The sequence below is a fragment of the Mobula birostris genome, chromosome 4, assembly GCF_030028105.1.
Source record: "Mobula birostris isolate sMobBir1 chromosome 4, sMobBir1.hap1, whole genome shotgun sequence".
Classification (NCBI taxonomy): Eukaryota; Metazoa; Chordata; class Chondrichthyes; order Myliobatiformes; family Myliobatidae; genus Mobula; species Mobula birostris.
The window spans coordinates 2,068,707-2,093,847 of NC_092373.1; the positions used below are offsets into that span (position 1 = coordinate 2,068,707).

Consider the following 25,141-nt stretch of genomic DNA (forward strand, 5'->3'; position numbering starts at 1 on the left):
CCAGATAAATGTGAAGTGATACATTTTGGTAGGTTAAATTTGAAGATAGAATATAATATTAATGGTAAGACTCTTGGCAGTGTGGAGGATCAGCGAGATCTTGGGATCTGTGTCAAAGCTGCTGTGCAGGTTGACTGTTGTTAAGAAAGCATACTGTGTATTGGCATTCATCAATCGTGGGATTGAGTTCAAGAGCTGTGAGGTAATGTTACAGCTATATAAGACCTTGGTCAGACCTCACTTGGAGTGCTGTGTTCAGTTCTGGTCACCTCACTACAGGGAGGATGTGGAAACCATAGAGCGAGTGTAAAGGAGATTGGAGAGCATGCGTTATGAGAATAAGTTGAGTGAACTTGGCCTTTCCTCCTTTGAGCACCAGAAGTGTATAAGATGATGACAAACATTGATTGTGTGGATAGCCAGAGGCTTTTTCCCAGGGCTGAAATGGCTAACACAAGGCGGCATAGTTTTAAGGCGCTTGGAAGTAGGTACAAGGGGGATTTCCACACAGAGAGTGGTGAGTGCGTGGAATGGGATGCCAGCGACAGTGGTGGAGGTGAATGCGATAGGGTCTTTTAAGAGACTCTTGAATAGGTACACGGAGCTTAGAAAGATAGAGGGGTATGTGGTAGGGAAATTCTAGCAGCTTCTAGCGCAGGTTACATGGTTGGAACAACACTGTGGGCCAAAGGGCCTGTAATGTGCTGTAGATTTCTATGTTTCTATGAGAAGATGAGGTGAAACCTCTTCACTCAGATAGAGAAGTGAGCTGCCAGCGGAAGTGGTACATGTGAGCATGATGCCAAAATTTAAGAGAAGGTTGGATAGGTCCTATGTTCCAACCCACGCAACCTTCCCCTGTTACTCAGGTCCTCCAGTCCTGTCAGCAGCTTTGTAAATTTTCTCCGTACTCTTTCAACCCTGCTTACATCCTTCCTGTAGGCAGATGACCGAAACTGCACACAACACTCCAAACTAGGCCTCACCAATGTCTTATACAACTTCAGCATGACGTCCCAACTCCTGTACTCAATACATTGACTTATGAAGGCCAATGTGCCAAAAGCTTTCTTTATGACCCTGTCTACGTGTGACACCACTTTCAGTGAATAATGGATCTGTATTCCCAGATCCCTCTGTCATACCATGCTCCTCTGTGTCCTATTGCTCACTATGTAAGTTCTACCCTAGTTGGTCCTCCCAAAGTGCAACCCCTCACACTTGAAATGCAGAAGGCACAGGAAGGAATACTGAAGACTGACAACCTTTAGGGTGAAGACACTTGTCTGTGTGTGTTGGAACTCAGGAACAGCCAGCCCAGATGACAGACCTCTCTCTCACTGGAGGAAGTGAGGTGTTATTCACCACTACCGTTCAATCATTCTAGTCTCTCACTGGTCTGCAGAAAACTTGCTTTCAATCTAGATCGAGTGGGTTGGAGTGGATTCGTCCTACAGTGTGGGAGCCTGGACTCAGGGTACAAGGACATCCCTTTAGAGCAGGAATGAGGAGAACTCTCGTTAGCCAGAGGGTGGTGAACTCTGTTGCTGACCCACCCAGCCAACACACTTTTCGTCCCTCTTCCCTCCGGGAGAAGGCTCAGGAGCTTGAAGACTCGTACGGCCAGATTTGGGAAAGCTTCTTTCCAACTGTGAGAAGACTGCTGAACGGATCCTGACCCGGATCTGGGTCGTACCCTCCAAATATCCGGACCTGCCTCCCGTTTTTTTTGCGCTACCTTACTTTCCATTTTTCTATTTTCTATTTATGATTTATAATTTAAATTTTTAATATTTACTATCGATTTGTAATCCAGGGAGTGGGAAGCGCAGAATCAAATATCGCTGTGATGATTGTACGTTCTAGTATCAATTGTTTGGCGACTATAAAGTATAAGTATATGTGGACTTCATTGCCACAGATGGCTGTGGGGGCCGTCATTTTGTACATTTTTGTAAAGAGCTTAATAGGTTTTTGATTAGTCTGGGCATCAAAGGTTACAGGGAGAAGGCAGGAGAGTCTGGTTGAGAGGACTATTAAATCAGCCATGATGGAATGGTGGAGCAGACTGGGGCTGAGAGGGAGACAGAGAGAGAAGGAGGTGGGGGGGACAAAGAGAGACAGACAGTCAGACACAGACAGACTGTCAGTGACTAAGGTAGACACAGCAACAGACTATAGACGCAGATAGAGTCAGAGCGAGTGCCTTGGAGTGGTGGTATGTCTCAGCTCACTCAGCCGTGGGATCTCGCTATTGTCTGCCGAGGGTGTGAAGGAAGTGGAGGATTGGAGGGAGACTCACGCCTGTGCCTCTGGGGCAGAGACCCACTGAGACTAATCGCTGATGTTACATTACTTAAGACTATTGGCAACTTCAGCAAAAACAGACCAATGAGTGAAATCTGATCCCAACAGTTTGTGAGGCAGAACGAGGCCCAGCCTCTCATTTCCAAACACGTGTCACACTGCGGTGCCCCAGGGTGAAGGGTGTAGCTACTGCGCACCACCCTCTGCTGCTCGTAACCACCTCCCCACCCATCCAACACAACCGTACAGCAAACTGGCACAGGTCAGCAAGAAGAGGATGGGATATCAAAAGGTGTGGGGAGCAAGAGCAAAGAGCAAACAGATTGAGATGTTAATGTGAATAGGTCTTTGTACTCTGAGTGTGGAGTATGAGATGGGATGTTATAAAGGTGATGGTTCCTTAAGGTTGTCATACCTGGGGGTGCTAATGGGGACAAGCTCCCACCACCTATTAAACACTCCCAGTGACGTGTGTCTCAGATAGCCTCTGACAACCAAAGCCAGCTCCTGGCCTTCAGGTGTGGCTTAACCGTTTCTACTGACAGGAGAAGGGGCAAAGGCTGGTGACTGCTGCCTTAAAACCAGTCACTTCGGGCAGATGAGGCTCATTAGCCGAGTTTGGCAGCTCATCTAGGAGCAGCAGAACTCTGATGTCAAACCTCTGCTGCCCTTGTGCCTTTATCCACTCATGGGGAAGGCGGATGCTGACGGGCACTGCCAGTGCCAGCCTGTAACAGTGTCTTTTGTTCCTTGAGACCCGTCAGCTGTGTGGAGATGGAGAGCCTGTGACATGGGCAACAGCTCGGTCTCCATGTCACACTGCCTTGCGTTGTGTGTCACGTAGACAGTTGGGATGCAACATCCATAGTTGTCCACAACCAACAGAGGGCCTCATTAAAACGATGAAAGGTGAAATGTTTAAGGGGAACATGAGGGGGAACTTCTTCACTCAGAGGGTGGTGAGAGAGTGGAAGGAGATGCCAATGGAAGTGGGTTTAATGGGACTGGGCAGAATAATAGTTCAACACAGACTAGATGGGCTGAAGGGACTAGTGTTCTGTGATTTTGTGCCTGGCATGTTGAAGGCTGGTTTGATATTGAGTAGCACAGGAAAGTGAATGAAAGGATTGTCATTTGAGGAGTGTTTGATGGCTCTGGGCCTGTATTCACTGGAGTTTACAATAATGAAGGGAGATCTCATTGAAACCTATTGAATATTGTGTCACGTACCCCGTGACGGGAATAAAGAACCAGCAGAGATGGAAAACACTTTGGAGTCCAGTATTGCTATTAACTAATAGTATTTATTAGTAATTATGCAATACAGTAATATAAACGTAGATAAATCACACAGGTTAGCAATGATTATATATAAAAGTAAGTGTGGAATATATAAGTATGAAATGCTTCTTTAAGTCTAGGGGTAAAAAGATACAGTCTTACGATGTTGAGTTAAGTTCAGTTAGTGGTATTTAGTTGAGTAGTGATGGAGAGAGAGAGAGAGAGAGAGAGAGAGAGAGAGAGAGAGAGTGTGTTGACTCTTCAGGTGAGCTGATGCTGTCGATCTTCTCGTTGTCCTCCGAAATCCTTTAAAAGTCACCGACTGTGACTTTAACTGGGGGGACCGGTTTTCCTGTGGTGGAGCTATCACCCCAGCAAGGGTGGACACATAGACAACTCCCCACCAGTCAACCCCTTCTCCTCAAACTGGAATAGCAATTTGGATCAATCCACCTGATTGATCCTCCAAAACCCACTTTCTCTGCGGGCACAATAATGCTCATTCAATGTCCAGATCATGTGTCCTGAGGTCTGTATCATCTGACCTCCCATTTATTTCACCAGGCTGAGCATCACCTGTCATTCAAAGAGTCCCTCCTTCCTTTGTCTGTAAAGAAATGCGCAAACAGGCAACAAGTCCTTGAAGAAATATCAACAACCTGCCTTTGGTCACCATAGCAACCTTCGAGCTGCTCGGTGCTGTCTCCAACTCCAAACTCAGTAGAAATCCAAAGTTACTTCCAATGCCTTAAAGTGACAGTTCAACCGTTGATCTTCGTCTCTCTCTCCTTTCAAAACAAACCATCAATGATGAATGTCTCTCTTCAAACAGTTAATAGGGGCACTCCTGGATCTCCTCACAATTGAAAGACTTTGACAGAGTGGATGTGGAGAGGATGTTTCCTATAGTGGGGGAGTCCGGGGCCAAAGGACACAAATAGAGTGGATGTGGAGAGGATGTTTCCTATGGTGGGGAAGTCTAGGACCAGAGCGCACAGCTTCAAAATAAAGGGATGTCCATTTTGAACGGAGATGAGGAGGGATTTCTTCAGCCACAGTGATGAATCTGTGGAATTCCTTGCCACAGGCAGCTGTGGAGGCCAAGTCTTTATGTATATTTAAAGCAGAGATTGATAGCTTCTTGATTGGTCAGGGCACGAAGGGAGAAATGGGGAAGACAGAAGTTTGAGAGAAAAAAGGGAGCAGCCATAATGAAAGGGCGGAGTAGGCTCAATGGGCAAAATTCTGCTCCTTTATCTTATGTCTTAAAATGCAGGAGGAACTCAGCAGGTCAGGCAGCCTCTCTGGAAATGAAGGTCTCAGTCAACGTTGCAGACAGAGTCCCTTCATCGGGACATGAAAGGAAGGGGAAGATGCCAGAATTAGAAGGTGGAGCCAGAGCAAGGAGAACAAGCGAGAAGGTGATAGGTGAAGCTGGGTGGATGGGAGGGGAGAAAGTAAGAAGCTGGGAGGTGATGGGTGGAAATGGTAAAGGGCTGGAGAAGATAAAATCTGATAGGAGAGGAGAGAGGACCACGGGAGAAAGGGAAGGGGGCACCAGGGGCAGTGATAGACAGTTGAGGAGAGAAGAAACGGTCGGAGGGCAACCAGAAAGAAGAGTGTAAAATTGTGACGGGTAAAGGTAGAGAATATACTGGAAGTTGGAGAAATGGATGTAGAAGCCAGTAGGTTGGAGGCCACCCAGACGGAGTATGAGGTGTTGCTCTGACCTGACATTGACAGTGGAAGATAGTGAAGGAAAAGGCAAACCCTTACTAAATTGCTTGGATCAGAACGCAACAGAACTCACATCTACTGTATGTTCTCAACAGGAAAGTGTCCTTACCAAGGTCAGCGTTTATTCAAGATTGTTTAATGTCATTTCAGTACACAGTGTAAAGGAGAACAAAATAATTGTTACTACAGATTCTGATGCAGCACAAAAAAAAGATAAATAATACAATAATAATAAAAACACAATAAATATAAATACATAAGGCAGTTTATATACATAGATTGATTGTATGTCCATAAAGTGACACTCAGCACAGGAGTGTCTGTACATAAGGTAACTGACAGGAAATGATAAAATACTGGTGGTTGGGGGTGTGGAGGGTTGAGTTAGTGGGTGGAGGTGTTGATCAGCCTTACTGCTTGGGGAAAGTAACTGTTTTTCAGTCAGGACTCACGAAGGGTCTCGGCCTGAAACGTCAACTGTACCTCTTCCTAGAGATGCTGCCTGGCCTGCTGCATTCACCAGCAACTTTGATGTGTGTTGCAAGGACTGCCAAGTCCCGTTGCAAGGACTGCCACCTCAGATAACTGAATTTTCTCCCTGTTTAGAAGATAGCCTATGCCTTTATTTCTACTAAAGTTCATGACCGTACACTTCCCAACACTGTATTCCATCTGCCACTTCTTTGCCCATTCTCCTAATCTGTCCAAGTCCTTCTGCATCCTCCCCATTTCCTCAACACTACCTGCCCCTCCACCCATCTTCATAATATATGCAAATTTGACCATAAAGCCATCAATTCTGCAAAACGCAGTGGTCCCAACACCAATCCCTGGAGAACAGCACAAATCACCAGCAGCTGACCCCCACTTATCCCCACTCTTTGCTTTTATTTTCCAGCCCTCTCAGAATGAATGCCAAGCTGGCTGTGAAGCATGGTCCCACCACTGTGCTCCCTGGGAATGTATCACAGAGCTCTCTTCTTCTCTCCTGACAGGAAGGAGGGCCATGGTCTGCGGGTTCACTGGGACAAACTGCGAGAGGCTGATTTCTTCTCCCGCTGGAATCCCTGGAGCAATGACATTCCGTATACAACCTTTACTGAGCACCCGGTTAAAGGAGCCGATGATATGTTCACCAGGATCTGTGAGGTACTAATGGGCTCAGGCAGGGAGGGAAGGGTCTGTGAGGTACTAGTGACCTCAGGCAGGGAGGGAAGGGTCTGTGAGGTACTAGTGGGATCAGACGGGAAGGAAAGGTCTGTGAGGTACTAGTGACCTCAGGCAGGGAGGGAAGGGTCTGTGAGGTACTAGTGGGATCAGACAGGAAGGGAAGGGTCTGAGAGGTACTAGTGACCTCAGGCAGGGAGGGAAGGGTCTGTGAGGTACTAGTGACTTCAGGCAGGGAGGGAAGGGTCTGTGAGGTACTGGTGGGATCACACAGGGAGGGAAGGGTCTGAGAGGTACTAGTGACTTCAGGCAGGGAGGGAAGGGTCTGTGAGGTACTAGGGACCTCAGACAGGGAGGGAAGGGTCTGTGAGGTACTAGGGACCTCAGGCAGGGAGGGGAGGGTCTGTGAGGTACTAGGGACCTCAGACAAGGAGGGAAGGGTCTGTGAGGTACTAGTGGGATCAGACAGGGAGGGAAGAGTCTGTGAGGTACTAGTGGGCTCAGACAAGGAGGGGAGGGTCTGTGAGGTACTAGTGACCTCAGGCAGGGAGGGAAGGGTCTGTGAGGTACTAGTGACTTCAGGCAGGGAGGGAAGGGTCTGTGAGGTACTAGTGACTTCAGGCAGGGAGGGAAGGGTCTGTGAGGTACTGGTGGGATCACACAGGGAGGGAAGGGTCTGAGAGGTACTAGTGACCTCAGGCAGGGAGGGAAGGGTCTGTGAGGTACTAGTGACTTCAGGCAGGGAGGGAAGGGTCTGTGAGGTACTAGGGACCTCAGACAGGGAGGGAAGGGTCTGTGAGGTACTAGGGACCTCAGGCAGGGAGGGGAGGGTCTGTGAGGTACTAGGGACCTCAGACAAGGAGGGAAGGGTCTGTGAGGTACTAGTGGGATCAGACAGGGAGGGAAGAGTCTGTGAGGTACTAGTGGGCTCAGACAAGGAGGGGAGAGTCTGTGAGGTACTAGTGACCTCAGGCAGGGAGGGAAGGGTCTGTGAGGTACTAGGGACCTCAGACAAGGAGGGGAGGGTCTGTGAGGTACTAGTGACCTCAGGCAGGGAGGGGAGGGTCTGTGAGGTACTAGGGACCTCAGACAAGGAGGGGAGGGTCTGTGAGGTACTAGTGACCTCAGACAGGGAGGGAAGGGTCTGTGAGGTACTAGGGACCTCAGGCAGGGAGGGGAGGGTCTGTGAGGTACTAGGGACCTCAGACAAGGAGGGAAGGGTCTGTGAGGTACTAGTGGGATCAGACAGGGAGGGAAGAGTCTGTGAGGTACTAGTGGGCTCAGACAAGGAGGGGAGGGTCTGTGAGGTACTAGTGACCTCAGGCAAGGAGGGAAGGGTCTGTGAAGTACTAGTGGGATCAGACAAGGAGGGAAGGGTCTGTGAGGTACTAGTGACCTCAGGCAAGGAGGGAAGGGTCTGTGAGGTACTAGTGGGATCAGACAAGGAGGGGGGGTCTGTGAGGTACTAGTGGGCTCAGGCAAGGAGGGAAGGGTCTGTGAGGTACTAGTGGGATCAGACAGGGAGGGAAGGGTCTGTGAGGTACTAGTGACTTCAGACAGGGAGGGAAGGATCTGAGAGGTACTAGTGGGATCAGACAGGGAGGGGAGGGTCTGTGAGGTACTAGGGACCTCAGGCAAGGAGGGAAGGGTCTGTGAGGTACTAGTGGGATCAGACAGGCAGAGAAGGGTCTGTGAGGTACTAGGGACCTCAGGCAAGGAGGGAAGGGTCTGTGAGGTACTAGTGGGATCAGACAGGGAGGAAAGGGTCTGTGAGGTACTAGTGGGATCCGACAAGGAGGGGAGGGTCTGTGAGGTACTAGTGGGCTCAGGCAAGGAGGGAAGGGTCTGTGAGGTACTAGTGGGATCAGACAAGGAGGGGAGGGTCTGTGAGGTACTAGTGGGATCAGACAGGGAGGGAAGGGTCTGTGAGGTACTAGGGACCTCAGACAGGGAGGGAAGGATCTGAGAGGTACTAGTGGGATCAGACAGGTAGGGGAGGGTCTGTGAGGTACTAGTGGGCTTAAGGAGGGGGGGGAATGGTCTGAGACAGATCATTAGCCGAGGGTCCTTAATGTCGAATGCAACCTCTTGAGGCACCACCTCTGGAAAATGTCCTTAATGGCCGGAAAGGATGAGGGTGCAAGGAAAGATATCAATAAGCTGGAGATATTGTAATGAGAGATGCAGAGATAGCAGAGGAACTGAATGCGTAGTTTGCATCAGTCTTCACAGCGGAAGACATGTGCCGTACACCGGATATTCAAGAGTGTCAGGGAAGTGAAGTGTGTGCAGTGAAAATTATGACTGAGGGTGGATAAATCTCCTGGACCTGATGGAGTGCACCCTGGGGTTCTGAAGGAAGTAGCTGGAGAGATTGCAGAGGCATTAACGATGATCTTTCAAGAATTGATAGATTCTGGCATTGTACTGGATGACTGGAAAATTGCAAATGTTACTCTGCTATTTAAGAAGGGTGGGAGGCAGCAGAAAGACCCATAAGACCCTAAGAACATAAGATATAGGAGCCGAATTAGGCCATTCAGTCCATCGAGTCTGTTCCACCATTCAATCATGGGCTGATCCAATTCTTCCAGTCATCTCCACTCCCCTGCTTTCACCCCATACCCCTTGATGCCCTGGCTAATCAAGAACCTATCTATCTCTGCCTTAAATGCACCCAATGACCTGGCTTCCACAGCCACTTGTGGTAACGAATTCCACAGATTTACCACCCTCTGACTAAAGTAATTTCTCCACATCTTAGTTCTAAAAGGACGTCCTTCAATCCTGAAGTTGTGCTCTTATATTTTTATATAGAAAGGAAACTATAGACCTGTTAGCCTGACATCGATTGTTAGGGATGAGATTACGGAATACCTGGAGGCACCTGACAAGATCGGCCAAAGTCAGCGTGGTTTCCTGAGAGGAAAATCTTGCCTGAGTAACCTACTGCAATTCTTTGAGGAAATTACAAGCAGGGCAGACAAAGGAGATGTAGTAGATGTGGTGTACTTGGATTTTCAGAAGGCCTTTGACAAGGTGCCACACATGAGGCTGCTTAGCAAGATAAGAGCTCATGGAATTACAGGGAAGTTCCTAGTATGGGTGAAGCGTTGGCTGGTCGGCAGAAAACAGAGCGTGGGAATAAAGGGATCCTATTCTGGCTGGCTGCAAGTTACCAGTGAAGTTCCACAGGGGTCGGTGTTGGGACCGCTGCCTTTTACGATGTATGTCAATGATTTGGATTATGGGATTAATGGACTGGTGGCTAAATTTGCCAATGATACAAAGATAGGTGGAGGAGTGAGTAGTGTTGAGGAAACAGAGCCTGCAGAGAGGTTTAGACAGTTCAGGGGAATGGGCAAAGAAGTGGCAAATGAAATACAATGTTGGAAAGTGTATGGTCGTGCACTTTGGTGGAAGAAATAAATGGACAGACTATTATTTAGATGGGGAGAGAATTCAAAATGCAGAGATGCAAAGGGACTTGGGAGTACTTGTGTAGGATACCCTAAAGGTTAACCTCCAGGTTGAGTCAGTTGTGAAGAAGGCGAATGCAATATTGGCATTCATTTCTAGAGGAATAGAGTATAGGAGCAGGGATGTGATGTTGAGGCTATATAAGGTACTTATGAGACCACAATACTCATGACTATTGTGTGCAGTTCTGGGCTCCTTATTTTCGAAAGGATATACTGACATTAGAGAGGGTTCAGACAAGATTCACGAGAATGATTCCAGGAATGAAAGTGTTACTGTATGAGGAGCATCTGGCAGCTCTTGAGCTGTATTCCCTGGAGTTCAGGAGAATGAGGGGGGATCTCATAGAAACGTACTGAATGTTAAAAGGCCTGAACAGATTAGATATGGCAAAGTTATTTCCCATGGTAGGGGATTCTAGGACACAAGGGCACGACTTCAGGATTGAAGGACATCCTTTTAGAACTGAGATGTGGAGAAATTACTTTAGTCAGAGGGTGGTAAATCTGTGGAATTTGTTACCATGAATGGCGGTGGAGCCCAAATCATTGGGTGTATTAAGACAGAGATAGATAAGGTTCTTGATTAGCCAAGGCGTCAAAGGGTATGGGGTGAAGGGCAGGGGAGTGGGGATGGCTGGAAGAATTGGAGCAGCCCATGATTGAATGGCAGAGCAGACTCGATGGGCTGAATGGCCTACTCCTGCTCCTATATCCTATGGTCTTATGGACAAGGAAAAAATTACAAGGACATTGTCAGGACTGGAGGATCTGAGTTATAGGGAAAGGTTGAATAGGGGAGAATCCATAGAGGTATACAAAATGATGAGGGTGTAGACAGGGTAAATGTAAACAGGCTTTTTCCACTGAGGTTGGATGAGACTGGAACTAGAGGTCAGTGGTTCTGGAAGAAAGGTGTAATGTTTCAGATGAATTTCTTCACTCAGGGGGAGAGAGCTTGAGACATGCTGCCAGTAGGAATGGTAGGTACAGGTTCAATGTCAGAGTTTGAATCCTAGGGGGACCAATATCCTGGCAGGGAGATTAGCGAGGACTACTGAGGTGACTTTAAACTAGAATGGTTGGGGGGTGGGAATCAAATTAAAGCGGCTAGGCGAGAGGAGGTTAGTTCACAATAGGGGGATGGGAACCAGTGCAGAGAGACAGAGGGATGTAAAGTGAGGGTAGAAGCAAAAAGTACTAAGGAGAAAAGTAAAAGTGGCAGGCTGACAAATCCAGGGCAAGCATCAACAAGGGCCACTTTTCAACATAATTGTATAAGGGCTAAGAGAGTTGTAAAAGAGCGCCTGAAGGCTTTGTGTGTCAATGCAAGGAGCATTCGTAACAAGGTGGATGAATTGAAAGTGCAGATTGTTATTAATGATTATGATATAGTTGGGATCACAGAGACATGGCTCCAGGGTGACCAAGGATGGGTGCTCAACGTTCAGGGATATTCAATATTCAGGAGACACGAAAGAAAAGGAGGTGGGGTGGCGTTGCTGGTTAAAGAGGAGATTAACGCAATAGAAAGGAAGGACATAAGCCGGGAAGATGTGGAATCGATATGGGTAGAGCTGCATAACACTATGGGGCAGAAAGCGCTGGTGGGAGTTGTGTACAGGCCACCTAACAGTAGTTGTGAGGTCGGAGATGGTATTAAACAGGAAATTAGAAATGTGTGCAATAAAGGAACAGCAGTTATAATGGGTGACTTCAATCTACATGTAGATTGGGTGAACCAAATTGGTAAAGGTGCTGAGGAAGAGGATTTCTTGGAATGTATGCGGGATGGTTTTTTGAACCAACATGTCGAGGAACCAACTAGAGAGCAGGCTATTCTAAACTGGGTTTTGAGCAATGAGGAAGGGTTAATTAGCAATCTTGTCGTGAGAGGCCCCTTGGGTAAGAGTGACCATAATATGGTGGAATTCTTCATTAAGATGGAGAGTGACATAGTTAATTCAAAAACAAAGGTTCTGAACTTAAAGAGGGGTAATTTTGAAGGTATGAGACGTGAATTAGCTAAGATAGACTGGCAAATGACACTTAAAGGATTGACGGTGGATATGCAATGGCAAGCATTTAAAGGTTGCATGGATGAACTACAACAATTGTTCATCCCAGTTTGGCAAAAGAATAAATCAAGGAAGGTAGTGCACGCGTGGCTGACAAGAGAAATTAGGGATAGTATCAATTCCAAAGAAGAAGCATACAAATTAGCCAGAAAAAGTGGCTCACCTGAGGACTGGGAGAAATTCAGAGTTCAGCAGAGGAGGACAAAGGGCTTAATTAGGAAGGAGGAAAAAAGATTATGAGAGAAAACTGGCAGGGAACATAAAAACTGACTGTAAAAGCTTTTATAGATATGTAAAAAGGAAAAGACTGGTAAAGACAAATGTAGGTCCCCTACAGACAGAAACAGGTGAATTGATTATGGGGACCAAGGACATGGCAGACCAATTGAATAATTACTTTGGTTCTGTCTTCACTAAGGAGGACATAAATAATCTTCCAGAAATAGTAGGGGACAGAGTGTCCAGTGAGATGGAGGAACTGAGCGAAATACATGTTAGTAGGGAAGTGGTGTCAGGTAATTTGAAAGGATTAAAGGCAGATAAATCCCCAGGACCAGATGGTCTGCATCCCAGAGTGCTTAAGGAAGTAGCCCAAGAAATAGTGGGTGCATTAGTGATAATTTTTCAAAACTCGTTAGATTCTGGACTAGTTCCTGAGGATTGGAGGGTGGCTAATGTAACCCCACTTTTTAAAAAAGGAGGGAGAGAGAAACCGGGGAATTATAGACGGGTTAGCCTAACGTCGGTGGTGGGGAAACTGCTGGAGTCGGTAATCAAAGATGTGATAACAGCACATTTGGAAAGCGGTGAAATCATCGGACAAAGTCAGCATGGATTTGTGAAAGGAAAATCATGTCTGACGAATCTCATAGAATTTTTTGAGGATGTAACTAGTAGAGTGGATAGGGGAGAACCAGTGGATGTGGTATATTTGGATTTTCAAAAGGCTTTTGACAAGGTCCCACACAGGAGATTAGTGTGCAAACTTAAAGCACACGGTATTGGGGGTAAGGTATTGATGTGGATAGAGAATTGGTTAGCAGACAGGAAGCAAAGAGTGGGAATAAACAGGACCTTTTCAGAATGGCAGGCAGTGACTAGTGGGGTACCGCAAGGCTCAGTGCTGGGACCCCAGTTGTTTACAATATATATTAATGACTTGGATGAGGGAATTAAATGCAGCATCTCCAAGTTTACGGATGACACGAAGCTGGGCGGCAGTGTTAGCTGTGAGGAGGATGCTAAGAGGATGCAGGGTGACTTGGATAGGTTGGGTGAGTGGGCAAATTCATGGCAGATGCAATTTAATGTGGATAAATGTGAAGTTATCCACTTTGGTGGCAAAAATAGGAAAACAGATTATTATCTGAATGGTGGCCAATTAGGAACAGGGGAGGTGCAACGAGACCTGGGTGTCATTATACACCAGTCATTGAAAGTGGGCATGCAGGTACAGCAGGTGGTGAAAAAGGCAAATGGTATGCTGGCATTTATAGCGAGAGGATTTGAGTACACGAGCAGGGAGGTACTACTGCAGTTGTACAAGGCCTTGGTGAGACCACACCTGGAGTATTGTGTGCAGTTTTGGTCCCCTAATCTGAGGAAAGACATCCTTGCCATAGAGGGAGTACAAAGAAGGTTCACCAGATTGAGTCCTGGGATGGCAGGACTTTCATATGAAGAAAGACTGGATGAACTGGGCTTGTACTCGTTGGAATTTAGAAGATTGAGGGGGGATCTGATTGAAACGTATAAAATCCTAAAGGGATTGGACAGGCTAGATGCAGGAAGATTGTTCCCGATGTTGGGGAAGTCCAGAACGAGGGGTCACAGTTTGAGGATAAAGGGGAAGCCTTTTAGGACCGAGATTAGGAAAAACTTCTTCACACAGAGAGTGGTGAATCTGTGGAATTCTCTGCCACAGGAAACAGTTGAGGCCAGGTCATTGGCTATATTTAAGAGGGAGTTAGATATGGCCCTTGTGGCTACGGGGATCAGGGGGTATGGAGGGAAGGCTGGTGCAGGGTTCTGAGTTGGATGATCAGCCATGATCATAATAAATGGCGGTGCAGGCTTGAAGGGCCGAATGGCCTACTCCTGCACCTATTTTCTATGTTTCTATGTTTAAGTGAAATCTGGATAGGTACAGGGATGGGTCTGGGGCTGTGGTCTAGCTGAGGTGCCGACTGAGGCCCTGTTTCTCTACTGTGGTGTTCTCTGACTATGACTCTATTTAGGATCTAAAAATTAGCTTCATTTGTCACATGTACATTGAAATATCGAGTTGAAGGTGTCAGTTTGTGCAACTCAGTGGAAGGCTTTCGCTGGGGTCAGCCCGCAGGTATCACACACTCCCGGTGTTGTCAGAGCAAGCCAACAACTTACTAACCCTAATCCATGTGGGAGGTAACTGGAGCACCCAGAGGAAACCCACGTGGTCATAGTGAGAACCAGCAAACCCCTTACAGACACTGGTGGTAGTGTGCGCTAGCATTGGACACGGTCCAGAGGAGCTTCACGAGAATGATTCCAGAAATCAAAGGTTAACATATGAGGAGTGCTTGATGCCTCTGGGCCTGTACTCACTGAATGGGGGCCTCAATAGAATGGGCATGGAGAGAATGTTTCCTACAGCAGGGGAAATTCAGGGTCGGAGGGCAAAGCCTCAGCATAAAGGGAAGTCCATTTAGATGAGGAGAAAGTTCTTTAGCCAGAGGTAAATCTGTGGAATTCATTGCCATAGGCAACTCTGCAAGCCAAGTCTCTGGGTATATGTAAAGCGGAAATTGTTACGTTCCTGATCGGTCAGGGCATCAAAAGTTGCACAGTAACTGGAATAAGCAAGCAGTGTACAGATTATAGCCTGGAGCTTAATGTCCAAGGATACATATTGTATCGAAAGGACACGCAGGAAGGGGGTGGCATGGCATGGCTTTGTTGGTAGAAAATGAAATTAAATCATTAGAAAGGTGTTGAATCATTGTGGGTAGAGCTAAGGAACTGTAAGGGTAAAAGGACCTTGATAGGAGAAATATAGAGACCCCGAAACAGTAGTAAGGATGTAGTCTACCAGTTACAATGGGAGATAGAAAATGCATGCCAAAAGGGCAATGTTACAATAGTCATTTGGGATTTCAATGTGCAGGTAGATGGGGAAAATCAGGTTGGTGCTAGATTCCAAAAGGGGGAATTTCTAGAATGCCTACAAGATGGCTTTTTAAAACAGCTCGAGGTTGAGCCTACTGGAGGATCAGCTATTCGGGATTGGGTGTTGTGCGATGAACCAGAGTTTAAGGTAAAGGAACCCTTCAGGGAAGTGATCATCATGTGATTGAATTCACCCTGAAATTTGGGAAGGAGAAGCTAAAGTCAGATGTATCTGTATTACAGTGGAGTAAAGGTAATTAAAGAGAGGAGTTGGCCAGAATTGATTGGAAAAGAACACTGGCAGGGATGATGGCAGAGCAGCAATGTCTGGAATTTCTGAAAGCAATTCGGAAGGCCCCGGAAATATACATACCAAAGGCAAGATGACACAACCATGGCTGACAAGGGAAGTCAAAGACAATATAAAAGCAAAAGAGAGGGCGTATAATAGAGCAAAAATTAGTGGGAAGTTAGAGGATTGGAAAGCTTTTAAATACCAATAGAAGGCAACAAATAAAGCCATTAAGAAGGTAAAGGTGGAATATACAAGTAAGCTAGCTGATAATTTTAAATAGGATACCAGAAGTTTCTTTGGATACACAAAGTGTAAAAGAGAGGCGAGAATGGATGTCAGACTACTGGAAAATGATGCTGGTGAGGTGGTAATGGGGTACAATGAAATAGCGGTCAAACTGAACAAGTATTTGACATCAGTCTTCGTTGTGGAGGACACTAGCAGTATGGTGGAAATCCCAGGTGTCAGGGAGCGTGAAATGTGTGAAGCTATCGTAAAAAAAGAGAAGGTTCTTGGAACACTGAAAGGTCTGAAGGTAGATAAGTCACCTGAATTAGATGGTGTACACTCCAGGGCTCTGAAAGTGGGGGCATTAGTAATGATCTTTCTAGAATCACTAGATTCTCCTAGAAAACTGGAAAATTGCAAATGTCACTCCACTCTTCAAGAAGGAGAGAGGCAGAAGAACAGAAATTTATAGGCCATTTCCTCTAACCTCAGTGGCTGGGAAGATTTTGGAGTTGATTATTAAGGATGAGGTCTCAGGGTACTTGGAGGCACATGATAAAATAGGCCATGGTCAACATGGTTTCCTCAAGGGAAAATCTTGCCTGACAAAACTTGGAATTCTTTGTAGAAATAACAAGCAGAATAGACAAAGGAAATTCAGGAGGGGGTGGGTCCCCCTCCCCCTCACCACTTTCAAATCTCTTACTAACTCTTCCTTCAGTTAGTCCTGACGAAGGGTCTCAGCCTGAAACATCGACTGTACCTCTTCCTAGAGATGCTGCCTGGCCTGCTGCGTTCACCAGCAACTTTAATGTGTGTTGCTTGAAATTCCAGCATCTGCAGAATTCCTGTTGTAAAGGAAATTCGGTTGGATTTTCAGGAGGGCTTTGACACGATGACAGACATGAGGCTGCTTAACAAGCTATGAACTCATGGTTTTGCAGGAAAGATCCTAGCATGGATAAAGCAGTGGCTGATCGGCAGGAGGCAAAAAGTGGGAATAAGGGAAGTCTTTTCTGGTTGTCTGCCAGTGACTAGTGGTGTTCCACAGGGGGCTATGTTGGGACCAATTCTTTTTACGTTATATGTCAATGATTTGGATGATGGAATTGTTGTATAGTTTGCAGACGATATGAAGATAGGTGGAGGGGCAAGTACTTTTGAGGACATAGAGAGGATCTGAAGGACTTAGATTAGAAGAATAGGCAAAAAATGTGGCACAGTGTCAGGAAGTGTATGGTCATGCACTTTGGTAGAAGAAATGAGAGTGTTGACGATTTTCTAAATGGAGAGAAATACAGAAAAAACTGAGGTGCAAAGGGACTTGGGAGTCCTTGTGCAGGACTCCCTGAAGGTTCATTTGTAGGTTGAGTCTGTGGCAAGGAAGACAAATGCGATGTTTCCATTCATTTTGAAAGAACTAGAATATAAAAGTGAGGATGTGATGTTGAGACATTATAAAGCACTAGAAAGGCCTCACTTGAAGTATTGTAAGGCGTCTTCAGCCCCTTAGTGCTGGAACTGGAGCGGGTTCAAGAAGGTTTAGGAAAATTATTCCAGCGTTAAACTTTTCATGGCTCTGGGTCTGTATTCACTGGAGTTTAGAAGAATGAAGGGAGATCTCATAGAACATAGAATAATACAGCACAGTACAGGCCCTTCGGCCCACAATGTTGTGCCGACCCTTAAACCCTGCCTTCGATATAACCCCCCACCTTAAATTCCTCCATATACCATATTCATTTTTCATTGAAACATATTGAATGTTGAAAGGCCTTGATAGAGTAAATGTGGAGAGGATGTTTCCTGTGGTGGGAGAGTTCAGGACCAGATGACACAGCCTCAAATTGGGTGGCATCCTTTTAGAATGGAGATGAGGAGGCATTTCTTTAGCCAGAGAGTGGTGAATCCGTGGAATTCTTTGCCACAGGCAGCTGTGGAGGCCGAGTCTTTAGGTGTATTTAAGGCAGAGGTTGATAGATTCTTGATCTACCACGGGGGTGGTGGGGTGCAGGTTTGGAGCTGAGAGGTAAAATGAATCAGCCACAATGAAATGGCAGAGTAGACTCAATAAGCCAAATGGATTAATTCTACTCCTGTTTTATACTCTTCTGGTCCTGTAGAGAGAGGCTGGACATTCATGTCTGTATTAATTGGAGCTTAGAAAGATGAGAGTAACTTTATTCAAACAGATGAGATGTCAAGTGTGCTGGATGAAGGGTAGATGGTGTGACACGAGAATCTGGAACCATCATCGGAGTGGCCCAGTGGTGTATTGCCCTGAGTAACACTGCTCACCACTACAATAACCCCAAACCGGGCTTGCTTCCTGTCACTGTCTGTACGTTCACCCCATGACCATCAGGGTTTCCTCAGGCTGCCTGCTGACCTCACACATCCCGAAGCGTTACTGGATGCATTTCATAAGTAGTCGGCGTGCTACGTTAGTGTGGTAAGCCTGGAGGCACGCGGGCAGCCCAGCAGAACCCTGACCAGTTTGACTCAGGACGATGCATCTCACTATTTCAATGTACACATGACAAATAAAGCTATAATGTTATAAAGCACAAATAAAGGTATAAACTGCACACCTGTGTCACCCAAACACAGTCACAGAGTGTATCACAGGTATAAACTGCACACCTGTGTCACCCAAACACAGTCACAGAGAGTGTCACAGGTATAAACTGCACACCTGTGTCACCCAAACACGGTCACAGAGAGTGTCACAGGTATAAACTGCACACCTGTGTCACCCAAACACAGTCACAGAGAGTGTCACAGGTATAAACTGCACACCTGTGTCACCCAAACACTGTCACAGAGAGTGTCACAGGTATAAACTGCACACCTGTCTCATCCAAACACAGGCACAGAGAGTGTCACAGGTATAAACTGCACACCTGTCTCATCCAAACACAGGCACAGAGAGTGTCACAGGTATAAACTGCACACCTGTCTCATCCAAACACAGTCACAGAGAGTGTCACAGGTATAAACTGCACACGTGTGTCACCTGAGGACTGTGTCACAGAGTGTACACCTGTGACTCCTGAGGATGGTGTCACAGAGAGTGACACACCTGAGAACATGCTTAGCCATGTTTCTCTCGCACAGAGGGTCAGAGGGTGAGATCTGAGTGTCAGGGGGTCAGATCAGAGTGTCAGAGGGTGAGATCAGAGGGTCAGAGGGTGAGATCTGAGTGTCAGGGGGTCAGATCAGAGTGTCAGAGGGTCAGATCGGAGTTTCAGAGGGTCATAGGGTGAGATCAGAGTGTCAGGGGGTCAAGTCAGAGGGTCAGAGGGTGAGATCAGAGTGTCAGGGGGTCAGATCAGAGGGTCAGATTAAAGGGTCAGAGGGTCAGATCAGAGTGAGAGAGGGTGAGATCAGAGGGTGAGATCTGAGTGTCGGGGGTCAGATCAAAGGGTCAGAGGGTCAGATGAGTGTCAGAGGGTCAGATTCAGAATCAGGTTTAATATCGCTGAGTGTCATGAAATTTACTGTTTTCCAACAGCAGGGCATTCCAATACACAATAATAAAAAAATAAGTTAAAATAAGAAATAAAATAAATTAAGTAATGTGAAAAGAGAACAAAAAATAGTGAGCTTGTGTTCATGGGTTCGTTGTCCGTTCAGAATTGTGATGACGGAGGGGAAGAAGCTGTTCCTGAAACGTTGAGTGTGTGTCTTCAGGCTCCTGCACCAACTCTGATGGTAGCAGTGAGAAGAGGGCCTGTGTGGGTGATGGGGGTCCTTAATGACAGATGCTACCCTTTCGAGGTAACGCCTTCTGAAGATATTCTCAGTGTTGGTCAGGCTGGTGGCACTGATGGAACTGGCTGAGTTTACAGCTTTTTCTGATCCTGTGCGGGGGCTGCCTCTGCCCCTGGCAGAGTGTTAGCACACTCGACTAACAGTGATGCAACCGAGTCAGAGCCAAGAATAGTTCAGTGTTTAGTTACACCCAGTTCCCACAGTTTAAGCCTGCACTCTGAATTCCACCTTAGGCAAGTGAGTTTTAATGAAATTATCACCCACAATCACTGTCTAATGTCTTTGTTGGCATACAGTCACTAAACTTGATTTAGTTCTCACAGTATTTAAATGAACTGGCTCACTTTTCTACAGGTTTGGCAATGCCCAGAGCTCCATGTGCTTTTAGCAAAAACACCTGTAAATTGCTAAATCTCACCAGTTAATCCAATCATAATTAAAGACAATTACAGCTCAGTCTATATGCAGCCACCAGGGAGAATGGATATTGAAAAATTCAGTAATCAGCTTCTTAAAACTCTAGCTGGGCTGCATCTGGAGTACTGTGTATAGTTCTGGTTGCCCCATTACAGGAAGAATTCTCATCAGACCATATGTAGGAGCAGACTTGGGCCATTCAGCTGATCAAGTCTGCTCCGCCATTCCATCACGGCTGTTTTATTATCCCTCTCATCCTCGATCTCCTTGTCTTGTACATCTCCACCACCACCTCTCATTGTTCTTCAGTCTACCTCACTCAGCCTATCCTCACAAGACGTGCTCTGTAATCCAGGCAGCATCCTGGAAAATCCCTTCTGCACCCCCTCTGAAGCTTCACATTGCTTCCTACAATGAGGTGACCAGAACTGAACACAATATTCCACATGTGGTCACTCCAGAGTTTTACAGAGCTGCAAAATTATCTCATGGCTCCTGAGTTTAATCCCCTGACACACCCTACTTCCTTACCACCCTGTCAAGGCTTTGGAGAGGATGCAGAAGAGGCTTACCAGGGTGTTGCCTGAATCGTCAGCTCTTTATTCATTTCCATAGATGCTGCCTGGCCTGCTGAGTTCCTCCAGCATTTTGCAGAACCTCCTGTGTCAATGCGCCTTGGGCTGCGGGAATATGGACCCATTGTGGGGAGCTGGGATGAGGGTGACGCTCCGTTCTGACCTGTACAGAGAGTGATTAGTTTGACCACAGTTGGGAGTATTGTGCTCGGTTCTGGTTGCTTCATTATAGGAAGGGTGTGGAAGCTTTAGAGAGGGTGCAGAGATTTACCTGAATGCTGCCTGGACTAGAGAGCATGTCTTATGAGGAGAGGCTGACAAACTTAGGCTTTTCTCTTTGGAGTGAAGGAGGATGACAGGTGATTTGGTAGAGGTGTACAAGAACCAGAGATTGAGTGGTCAGCTAGAGACACTTTTTCAGGGCAGAAATGACCCCAATACAATGGGGCATAATTTTAAAGCGATTGGAGAAGAGTGGGGGGGGGGGGCGGATGTCAGAGGTAGTTTTTTTTAACACGAAGGGTGTTGGGTGTGTGTAATGCCCTGCCAGGGATGGTGGTAGATGCAGATACATTAGGGACATTTACAAGACTCTTAGGCACATAGATGATAGAAAATGGAGAGGTGTGTGGGAGGGAAGAGTTGGTGCGACATCGTGGGCCAAAGGCCTGGACTTCACTGCAGCATTCCATGTTCTGTGTGCTGTGAAGGGGACGTTGCTCTCACAAGTCTAGGTGTTCTGACTCAGTGATCTATGCCATGATTGTGATGTGGTGAGCACGACACTATTACGACTCGGGGCGTTGGAATTCAGAGTTCAATTCTAATACCATCTGTAAGGAGGCCTCCCAGGGGATGCTGGGATTTTCTCTGCTGCTCAGGTTTCCTCCAACAGTGCAAAGATGTCCCGGTTAGTAGGTAAATTTGTCTTTGTAAGCTGTCCTGTGCTTAGACCAGGTTAAACTGGGTGTCGCTGGGCCCATCAGACCATGAGATACAGGAACAGAATGAGGCCATTTGGCCCATCAAGTCTACTCTGGCATTTCATCAAGGCTGATCCAATTTTCCTCTCAGCCCTTCTCCCCGTATCCCTTCATGCCCTGACGTATCAAGAGTCTATTGACTTCTGCCTTATATATACATAAAGACAGCCACAAGTGGCAAAGAATTCCACAGATTCGCCACTCTCTGACTAAAGAAATTCCTCATCATCTCCATTTTAAAAGGACATCCCTCTATTCTGAGGCTGTGCCCTCTGGTCATAGAATCTCCCACCATAGGAAACATCATCTCCACATCCACTCTATCAAAGCCTTTCACCATTCGATAGATTTCGGGGAGTTCCAGTGAATATTCTATGCTAAATCTCTAAATGAAATAAGATAAGTATCCGAGCTGTCTGCGTTGTGTTGCTGGTGCACTGCCTCCCACTCTGAACACCTTGTTTCTTCTCCACAGCTTGAGAGCTTTAAGGAGCAGCTGGCGAAAGCTGCCCAACGGGCCTACGAGGTGGACCCCGTCCCCGGCCGAGCGAACGGCGCTGTGGTACTGGACCACCCGATCCTTATCGAGACATACGTCGGGGTCTTCTCCCTCATCAGCAACCAGAACAAGCTGGGATACTCGCTGGCGCGCGGTTCAGTGGGGTTCTAGCATCTGCACTGTGTAAAGATCCCCCCCCACTCAGCCCATGCATAAAGCCCATCAGTATGTCCATACACACCGTCCACACTCTGCACTGTGTCTGAACAAGACCGTGAGCCACTCTGCCCATCGAGTCTGCTCTGTATTCCATCGTGGCTAATTTACTATCCCTCTCAACCCCATTCTCCTGCCTTCTCCCGTAACCTTTGGCACCCTCACTAATCAAGAGCCTGTCAACCTCCACTTTAAATATACTCAAAGACTCGCCTCCACAGCTGTCTGTAGCAATGATTTCAAAGTTCAAGGTATATTTATTATCAAAGTATGTGTACGTTATACAAGCTTGAGATTTGTCTCTTCACAGACAGCCACAAAGCAAAGAAACCCAAAAGAACCCATTGAAAAAAGTCTGTCAAACATCCTATATGCAGAAAAACAATAAAAGTAAGCAAGTAACACATGGAACTGAAGTTGATGAAAGTGAGTCCAGATTCACAAAGGCAGCCGCCAGCCGCAGCCGCAGCCGCAGCCTCAGCTGTGCAGAGAGAAGGAAACACTGCAGATGTGTGAGCTGAACACCGGCCTGTTCTCCCCTGACCTCCTCATCCGGGCCCGGTGCGTCAGTTGGCCAAACATTGGCTTATTCTGTGCTCTCAGAGCCCAGCGCTACTCTTTCACAGACATCCCACCCTGCAAAAACTCATTTCAGGGAGGTAGCACCCCCGCTCCCCAATGATGATGCAATGCAGTTGAATATGTTTTCAGCTTTGGCACCATCGCACACTGGCATGTCTACAAATCCAACTGTTACCTAATCCTGTGTTTCATTCTAGTACCTGGCTAAAATGGCACATTCCTTCTCACACATGATATCGTCGCTTTCATCAACCAAAGTTCTGTATGGCCTTTTTCCCGTCCGGATGAACCTGTACAGACCCTCTGAACATTCAGCTTCCAGTGCCATGCTCACAGTTGCTGCTGTCTTGGTTGCTGAGCAGGCAGAGTTTTTTGCTATTTCTGTACTTATATTATATTATATTATCAATAGACAATAGGTACAGGAGTAGGCCATTCGGCCCTTCGAGCCAGCACTGCCATTCACTGTAATCATGGTTGATCATCCACAATCAGTACCCCGTTCCTGCCTTCTCCCCATATCCCTTGACTCCGCTATCTTTATCATGGAGTCGTTTTTTTATTCTATTACAACTTTAAGCAAGTCTACAGGGAGTTTGGCCTCATCACGTAGGACATCAATAGAGTAGCTCCTTAGCAGCTAGCCAGCTAGTTTGAATAACGTTAGCTATACTAGTGAACGAATGACACCTGTTAAACTCACCTCAACGTGTCTTTTACATTTTAACCCACCATGGGCAATAGAAAAGTCACTGTTGCAAACAGTGCAGCGAGCAACACTCATTATTTTTGACTCCTATTATGTAGGGGTACACTTTAGTGTAGTCTGGGGTGAAGTACATTTTATATATTTTTTTGAAACACTCCGCCATGGCGGTGCAGGACATGAAACTGATGGAGAGACAGAGGTCGACTGTAAAGCCTGCCCACAGAGAAAACTGATAGGTCTACTTAGCACAAAGAGAGACCAATCAGGATGCTTGCTCTCGCTCCTGCTCTCACTCCCGCTCCAGCTCTCGCTCTCCCTCTCAAAAAAATCAATTTCCAGGATATTGTATATAATTTGTGGGTGTCAGGCAGCTTCCATCAATATGCGGGAGACTCCCGGAACTTCCAGGAGAGGTGGGATGTCTGCTTTCAGTACGCCCTCGGACTGGACTACACCGGCTCACTTTAGCCTGTACCCGACCTTTCCATTCTGGCCATATAACCATATTACAACTACAGCACAGAAACAGGCCATCTCGGCCCTTCTAGTGCCAAACTCTTACTCTATCCTATTCCCACCGACCTGCACTCAGCCCATAACCCTCCATTCCTTTCCTGTCCATATATCTATCCAATTTAACTTTAAACGACAACATCGAACCTGCCTCAACCACTTCTGCTGGAAGCTCGTTCCACACAACCACCACTCCCTGAGTAAAGAAGTTCCCCCTCATGTTACCCCTAAACTTTTGCCCTTTAACTCTCAACTCATGTCCTCTTGTTTGAATCTCCCCCATTCTCAATGGAAAAAGTCTAACCACGTCAACTCTATCAATCCCCCTCATAATTTTAAACACCTCTATCAAGTCTCCCCTTAACCTTGTAAGCTCCAAAGAATAAAGACCTAACTTGTTTAACCTTTCTCTGTAACTTAGGAGATGAAACCCAGGCAACATTTTAGTAAACCTCCTCTGTACTCTCTCAATTTTATTGACATACTTCCTATAATTCGGTGACCAGAACTGTACACAATACTCCAGATTTGGCCTTACCAATGTCTTATACAAATTCAACATTACATCCCAACTCCTATACTCAATGCTCTGATTAATAAAGGCCAGCAAACCAAAAGCTTTCTTCACCACCCTATCCACATGAGATTCCATCTTCAGGGAACTATGCACCATTATTCCTAGATCCCTCTGTTCTGAAGCATTCTTTAAGGCTCTACCATTTACCATGTATGTCCTATTTGATTAGTTTTACCAAAATGTAGCACCTCACATTTTTCAGCATTAAACTCCATCTGCCATCTTTCAGCCCACTCTTCTAATTGGCCTAAATTTCTGCAAGCTTTGAAAACCTACTTCATTATCCACAACTCCACCTATCTTAGTATCATCTGCATACTTACTAATCCAATTTACCACCCCATCATCTAGATCATTAATATATATGACAAACAACATTGGACCCAGTACAGATCCCTGAGGCACACCACTAGTCACCGGCCTCCAATCTGACACACAGTTATCCACCACTACTCTCTGGCGTCTCCCAGCCAGCTACAGCTGAATCCATTTTACTACTTTCATATTAATGCCTAACGATTGAACCTTCCTAACTAACCTTCCGTGTGGAACCTTGTCAAAGGCCTTACTGAAGTCC

At 46.4% G+C, this 25,141-nt stretch overlaps 1 pseudogene; it reads left to right on the plus strand.

The window, feature by feature from the left end:
• Positions 1-22,594, plus strand: part of LOC140196954 (tumor protein p63-regulated gene 1-like protein) — an 80,432-nt pseudogene extending 57,838 nt beyond the window's left edge.
• Positions 22,595-25,141: the final 2,547 nt, after the last annotated feature.